Raw genomic sequence first — 9,128 nt, 5'->3', positions numbered from 1 at the left:
TGATTCAAAGGTAACAAACCAAGAAACAAGTACTTATGCGTTCAATTGTGTGAGATGTAATTTAGAACTAAATTAGTATAACTTGTTACTGAATATTCATTTTTCATTTTAGAAAAAAATTTAACAAAGCAGATGATGTCATTTGTCCACCTTTCATCTCGATTCAATCCTGATAGGATCTAAAATATGGTGGCACGATCTAATATGTTTAGAATCGTCGTTGAGTAGCACAGTATAAATGTTAATTTATTGCTTGGTACATATGATCGTGTCACATATCATTGAAGGTCATAAAACACAAGTCAAGTCATTTTGTATAGGCCACAAAACAATGTTCTTTATGATTTCCTTCTTATTTGACAACATGTGGACGTATGTTTCTACTAACTATGACAATTTGCAAGCAATAGCAAGCATGCCAAATTGAGCATTACAACGACTGGCTCATTGTTTCAGGCTAAGATAAAAAACATATTTCTTCAATTTATGAAAACTCCAAACATGATGATAACAGATTCACATCTGGTTGAAGTTGCTACAAGTGGTTGACTAGAATTTAGTCATTTTGGGCTAATGTTGAATACGTGTGTTTGCCATTATTGCCCAAGAATCATACACATTGGATACTTTTCTCTCTCGACATCAAAAGCTATAAACTATATGTCTTCAATTCCAACTACAAGATGCCTCGAAAAAACATGGTTCTTGTCGGGGTTGAGTCGTTTATAAGAATTATCCCGCATCTCATGACAGGATTGATCATTTGGAAAAGAACTCCTGGAAAATCCACTGAAGATCATGTTATTGATTGTGGATAATACTCTACACCAACAAAATGGGTGTATTTGTGACCCCTTTGTTAATTACAAACAATCTATTACACTTACCCTTCATTTCTAATATACTACTTTGTGACGTTTTATAGTCGATAGCGGCATCTATGTAATTAAGTATGCCGAGTACATACTTCACAATGATATGAAGTCTATGTTGATGATGTTCTATGCAAGCCGAGTTAGGCTGTACATTGTTACATCACTATTTAACAAAAGGATATCAAGAAGACCACAAAGCGGAGGAAGGAAAAGGGAAAGAACATTATCATAGAGTGATAGTTGAATCTCAGCTTATTGACTAGTAGAGTGTAATATATATGACCTATTAAAATCGGGACACATGAATATTTTGAATTATTTTTGTTAATGAAATAGTTTGAAATCATGTTTGTTCTTGTATCTTCTAAAAGTCTATCATCTTTACATGTAGATTTTTTTTTGAATGTTCATATGTCAAATACAATCTAGTAGGTTACAATTCTCGTAGATTATTTTAGATGTTTGAATTCATAGGTCACAGATGCATTGCAACCAAGTCCATAGGTCACGAATGATAGTATAAGTTAATAGCAGGTCACAGTTTTCATATTTTAATTTATCTGCTGTAATTCATAGGTAATAGATCTTAGTGTCATTACTGTCCATGGGTAACAATCTTAGTGTCATTACTGGCCATGGGTAACAAATGATTGTATAATATTAATAGTAGGTCACAATTTTCGCATTTTAATTTAGATGTTACAATTCATAGATCATAGATCTTATTATCACTAATGTCCATGGGTCACAAATGAATGTATATTATAAATAACAGCTCACAGTTTTCATATTTTAATTTAAGAATTATAATTCAGAGGTCATAGATCATTTTATTTTATATTACATTTTACTCATATGTCACAAATCTATTAACACAGGTCACGGATCATTTAGTTGAGCCAACAAATCATACCCAAATAGTCACAGGTCACTGTNACAATCAGTTGAGGTCATAGATTTAAATTTCTAATTTACTTTGAGGTCACATAAATTAAATACATTTCACGGCATCTACATGGAAAGTCACAGAGATCAATTCATGGTAAATCGAAAATGTCAATTAATAAAGATATATTTCAAGTCATGGAGATAAATATGGACACACACATGTGTTCAAGTCACATAAAAAATTTCATGTAACAAATATCATTGTTATCTTCATGTTCCTCAGATCTATGATCATTTCCCTAATCAATTTCTCTTACTTGCTAGACAATTTCGTGAAAGTGTCATTTGCGATATCCCTATTCTTATAGAACCAAGATTGTATAGTTTCCCACAATAACTTCAACAAAGCTATAACAAGATAGGTCTTTGCTACTTTTGTGACCACATTCACTGATTCAGTTCTATTAGATGTCATTGAGAATTACCTTTTTCTGGCATGTGGAATCATGGTCACTTTTCTGGTCCAACTTTATTCTACAAATATAAAATATTAATAAGAAGCTTATATGTAATACTGTGACATAATTAATGGATTCAAAGTAATATATTCACTGTATCCAACTGTTGCATGTTGTATTCGAATTTTGTCCATGTGTATGTACAAACAGTTGAATTGAATGCTTGAGTTTTGTTATGTCTTGATTTTTACTATAATAGAATTTTAAATTTTCTAGAAGATGATGTTAAACGAATCATATGACAGTTTTCGGATAATAATGTTCAATTGTATTCCCAATACTTTTGTGTCGATCTAATACAAAACACAATCCTTCCATTTCTCCATTAGCCTTCTTCAGGTGTTCGAAAAATCATGTCCAAGATCTATCGTTCTCATTATCTCCAATTTCAAGTTCGAGTATGATCATGTTGTTATTCACATCCTGTGTACATGCTATAAATAGAGTATTACCATAGTGTTCATTCGAATATGTGGTATCAACCACAATTATAGGTCTACAATGCTCTCATTCTCAAATTGATGCACCAAGTGCCACAAAGCTATATTGAATATATTGTGACTATCAGCCTCTACTACTGTGACTATTCTAGGATTTGTCTGTTCAAAATTGTAGAAATAGCTCGATATCTTCCTGAATGATTCTGTCGAATCATCCTTAGTCATTTTTAATGTTTGTTTTCAAGATCTTCATGCTTTCACATAGTTCAAATAAACTTCATATACATGTAATAGGGTCGGCCCCGAGAATTTAGAGGCCCTACACGGTTAATCATTATGAGGCCCTTCAACATAATATTTTAATTTACAAGTGTAATAATATTTAAATATTTAAATAATTAACACTTTTAAATTTGAAAGAAGACTTTATACAATTCAAAAGATAGAGTAGCAAAATAAAACTTCTCTAATAACCCGAAAGATTAGGCTAGCAAAAAATTTAACATTATCACATTTTAAGTTTTAAATTAGTAATCAAACAACTAAAATCAAGTTTTTTCATTATATTTTTTTTTCAATAAAAATCATAGCTAATCCATTCAACTACTTTTGTGACATGGTTGATCGAAGATAAGATTTAATCAACTTCAACTTTGAAAAGCTTCTTTCAGCAAAGGCAACTGTGATTAGAATAGTCAATAATACTCTATAAACAATCCAAGCATTTGCAAAACAACAGTTCATTCTCTTAATGTAATCCAATGCATTAATTGCTCTAAAAATGTTTGTAGGTATCTCTTCCTTTAAAACTTTCAACTCAGAAAATAATTCTACCCCATCGATATCAGAAATCATATTATGCTTCAAGTAATTGTCAAAGTTAATGCAAGAACACTTCAAACTACATTATCAATAGATTTAAGTCTTTTCAAATCAAATAAAAATCCAAAAATATCATCATATTTCTAAAATTGCTCAAATCTATTCGGAAGTGATGATAGAGCTTGATCCACTATGTATATGAAATAATTTATCTTATAAAATTCTTCAACTGTTTGTTATCTCTTCAGAAGAAGTCTCATCAAACTGCTTATGATAACCCGTTTTTCATAAAATATCGATTCAATTTCTAAATCAATTGCAATCTCTTTAGCATCAACCAAGTCCAATTCAAACCCAGATTATCTATAACTTTTAAAAAATTAAATGAGCCCTTTTAAATGGTCTATAACAACATCAATATGGATGTCTTCTGCTTGCAAATATTTGCTCACGCTTTTAAAATTATTCAATATTTCATACCAAATAATCATCCCAAGTAAAAATTGAAAATTGTTAATTTCAAATGTTACCAAACACTCCGCCTCACTTTTTGTCTTAGGATCATCAACATTCGCCAATTGAAGTAAAGCTTTTTCTATCTGTGGAGCTTGAAATCTTATTACTCTAACACTTTCAATATAGCTTTCCCAACGAGTTTGTGACAAGGGCTTAAGGGTAAAATCATTTATATTTTCTTTGAAAATTTTCCACCGTTTAGTAGACGACAAAAATAAAGTGTATAGACGTTGCTCCACCCCCAAAGAAAGATTTAGCTTTCGAACAACAATTGGCCATATCACAAAGTGCAAGATTAAAGCTATGACACCTACAAGGACTTTAGAATGCTCTAGAATTTAGTTGTAATAGTTTATTTTGAACTCCTTTGTGTTTTCCTTTCATGTTAGCACCATTATCATAACATTGACCCCTTACATCATCAATATCAAGTTTCATATTATTCAAAGCATCCACCAGTTCATCAAAAAGTCCTTTACCAAATGTATCATCCACCAATGAAAACTCTAAAAAAAATTCTTCAACCTTCACTGGACTTGCCAAAATAACTACACACCTCAATATTATAGACATTTATTCTTCGTGACTCGTGTTCGAAGTATAATCAAGTATAACAGAAATGTATTTAGAATTTTTTAGTTTCTTAATGATTATTTTTTTAATCTCACTTGTTGGCATAAATATCAACTCATTCTAAATTTTGTGTCCTAAATAATGATAATGAATCTCTTTATTTTTTATTCAACAAACATGCTCTTGCATTACATGATCAAACTCAGAAATCATTTGAATTATGCTTAAGAAAATACCATTATTTTCTTGGTATATTTTCTCATTATCTCCACGAAATGCTAAATTAGTTTTAGCAAGAGTTTTCACTACAGATATTATTCTGAATAATAATTGTATCCAATGTTCTCTATCTCTATAGATTTGTTATTGTACACTTTTATCAATCGTTTTACTCTTTTCAAATCTTTATTCCATTTTCTATCCATTTACTCATGCTATTGATGTGGTCACAACTTACTTCATGCATTTTAAGTTTTTTTACCATCTTTCCAATAATTTACTCCATCATGTGCCAATTGAGTTCTGATCCCATCATTCTTGAATAGCTTACAACAAAAATAAAATACTTTATTCAAACTTTTTGAATATATCAATGGATTTCTATCATGCTTCTCTACATTGGGTAATCGTCGAACGTAATGTATAGATGAGAATTGTCAATTTGCTACATCTATCGGAAAAATCATATCATTTCTCTTACAAGACCTTTCATTAGAATTAAATCTCTTAAATTTGTATTCATATTTTCCAAATTTGCTGGATCAAAAAGGTCAAGGGAAAATTGTTCATTATCTCTATCAGTAGATACTTCGTCATTCATCAAACAATGCTCTTCCTGAATTGTATTATTTCTTTTATCATTCTCATTAAAAACTTCTTCAATAACTACATCTTCTTTATTTGTTTGTTTACTACTACTAAAAAACTTATCAAGTGTTCCCTCTTGAGATTTAATCAACTTTTCAATGTTTTCCTTCCTTTTTCTTTCATCTAGATTCAAATTTTCTTATAGATATAATTATAAGTAAAGAGCAGTAAAACCTGATCGATGAGTCTGAATTGAAAATCCTCAAACTTCTCCAAAAAGAAAGGATTTAGCAATAACAAATGACTTGCAAATATTTAGTTATAGAGGATAACAAAAAAGTCTCCGTTGAGCTAATAACTAAAAGGCTAATAAAAAACGTCTACCTATTTGCAAAACGTTATTCTAAATAAAATCAATTAGGGACTCAAAATCATGGATAGAATTTTAGCTAACTACAAATATAACTTCCCAAAGTCAAAATCAATTAACAGCAGGTGGTGTTACCATCTCATTCCATTTGCCTTCTAAAATGTAAAAAAATTACCATTCCAATTAGTGGCAACTAATGTGAACTTCATTTACAAGTATCAAACTGTAAAAATGACTTTGAGTATTCATTATAAAAAGTAAAAAGAATTTTGTATGTAAAATCCAGTAATTCACCTCAATTTTGTCCTTCTCAAGATGTACCTATTTATACGATCTAGACTGCCTAAGGCATCAAGACCCATTAGCTACAACTCACAAACTTGATCCATACTGTGTTACGTGCCTCTTGTAAAGCGATTTTCAAAGAGACAATAGTTGAATCAAATTAAATCAAAAAACATCAACACAACATAGTCCATGGGTTCGACTATTATGCCTTATTTATATCATCTATGTTTAAGGTTATCTGCTATCTACATTCCAAACTCTGTTATCCTTCTCAAGATGTACCTATTTATACGATCTAGACTGCCTAAGGCATCAAGACCCATTAGCTACAACTCACAAACTTGATCCAGACTGTGTTACGTGCCTCTTGTAAAGCGATTTTCAAAGAGACAATAGTTGAATCAAATTAAATCAAAAAACAACATCAACACAACATAGTCCATGGGTTCGACTATTATGCCTTATTTATATCATCTATGTTTAAGGTTATCTGCTATCTACATTCCAAACTCTGTTGCAATCCTTATTATTCAGTTATTCTTCTTCATTAGTCCTTTTTCCTGGAATATCATTATGAAACATGAATATTAAATACCAATATAAAAATTGGAAAATCCTCATACAAATCCTGAAATCCACCCCCACCGCACTGTCACTGGAATTCTGGAAATACCAATTACCATTAACCAACTACAGAAGCAAAAGAAATTGACAAAGTGTGATTCACCAGCAGCCTCAACAATTTTATATGTAATAATTCTTAGGCTTACAGTCACACGCATAACTTTTTCAATTTTATGTATATATAGCTATTGAATTTTCCATGTCGGCACAACATCTTCAAACAATTGTCCACCTCTTCTTCTTTAGTTTCCTTGAAAAATGTAAATTGTGGGTTTGTTACCTCAACGCAACACTTCAACAGGAAGACGAAGAAGAAGTACATAGTTATTCGGATAATCGGATTTCTAGCCGGTGCTTCTGCTGGCAGTCTTCAGGGATTGTCAAATGACCAATTGGTATTGAAGATTGTATTTTTAGCTTCTCTCTTAGTCTCACATTTTGAACGGTCATTCATCTAATCCTTTTCTATTTAAAGGATTTTTGAAGGTTTTGTATTGATATGGTTTTTGGTGGGCCTCTTTATTATTATTATTATTATTATTATCATTATTATTATTATTATTATTATTATTATAAGACCCCCTTAAAATTTGAGGCCCAAATTGCATTGGGCCATGGCCAGTCCTGGTATGTAACATGTCATTACGTATATCGTTTGGAGTGTATATGGTACAGAATGAGGTATACTTGTACTTGATGTAAGATAACACTATGGATGTTGACACTTGCATGTGATATCCTAAAACTATGCATATCCAACTACACTCTTCCTATGAACACTTAAAAAGATATTCCTTCTTGTCTGATCGAACAACCATAAATTCGAGCATGTTTTGTATGGCAAAAAATGACATACTCAATTTTAGAATCTCTTTATCACGAAACATTCTTCCATCTTCTACATTTCTAGCATCAGGAACGGATACAATTGTGACTACATGATCACTATAACCTGATGGTTTTACCATTGCTTCGTATATTTGATGATATATCATCCTGTAATGAAAATAACTCACTACTAGACTGTATGTTAATTGCAACCAGCTTAGGAAATGAAAAACTAACAGACCGTTGTCCAATTTCTGTAGCTGTCACCTCAATACTTATGGGGTATTTGGAAAGGTCAAGATCTATATCTTTCAACATCATGCACAACATCACATTACTATCACTATTTATTCTAACCAGAGGCAAATTAATGTTCAATACATACGTCATTGTGATTGCTACCTTAATAGGATGCAAATCGAACCCAGTCATAACCATGTCCACAAGTTTTATATAAGACAATTATGATCAACCAACATCAATGATGATTGTGCTCTATACTACAAGCAAACATGTATATAACCCATTTCTACAATAGTTCACTAGAATAATGACAAGCAAAACTATAACTAAAAGTTACAATTAATTGAAATTTGCATTCGAGATAATGGACAATATTGATCATAGAGATAAATTAAGGTCACAAAGACATATTATGGTATTCAATACCGTACTTGATGCGCTTAATTAATGTTACATTCATGACACAGACAAATTTTGGTCACATAGTTATTCCAATACGCGTTAAACAATAATGGACCGATAGATAGGTCTCAATCCACATGTTAGTTAACCCGTAGCCTCATATATGATATCTGGTCGCAATTTATAACTACGATAAAAAATGGATGCAGCAACCAATAATGCGTAATATGTATTTGTGACCAAAAACACATCAATCCGATCAAATATGCATCATGTAAATTGCGATAACTAATATAATTAAAAAAGACACAAACTTATATCGGTAACCAGTAAAATCACTTAGCAGCAACGATGCAAAATTTATACTTCCTTCAACTCGTCGTACAATTGATTAAGATTTGATTTCGAAATTTCGACGAATATGACTTTCGTATTCCGATAAAATTTCCAAATTTAGTTGCCAAAGGTGGTAATCGCTAAGATTTGCGCAATATGGGTCTTCATGGTTTTTGTTCAATCGTCACGATGCAGTATTTTGGAGAGTTCTGTTCGAATGGCAATTGAAAGCTTGATTTTAGGAACTATATATATATATAGATTTCTATGATCAATAGTGTCCATTATCTCGAATGCAAATTTCAATGAATTGTAACTTCTAGTTGTAGTTTTGCCTGGCATTATTCTAGCGAACTATTGTAGAAATGGGTTATATATATGTTTGCTTGTAGTATGGAGCACAATCATCATTGGTGTTGGTCGATCATAATTGCTCTTAATAAACTATATAATTTTTTACTGTTCTATGCTCTGAAACTAATTCGTAGCAAAATTTTGAAAATGACAAGTAATAAAATTTTGTGGTAAGAAGAAAATGGCAAGTAATAAAAAGTCTTTTATATATATATATATATATATATATTTTTTTTTTTTTTTT

This window comes from Olea europaea, chromosome 7, assembly GCF_002742605.1.
Source record: "Olea europaea var. sylvestris chromosome 7, O_europaea_v1, whole genome shotgun sequence".
Taxonomy (NCBI): Eukaryota; Viridiplantae; Streptophyta; class Magnoliopsida; order Lamiales; family Oleaceae; genus Olea; species Olea europaea.
The sequence above is the reverse complement of the archived record's forward strand: the minus strand, read 5'-3'. Positions refer to the sequence as shown.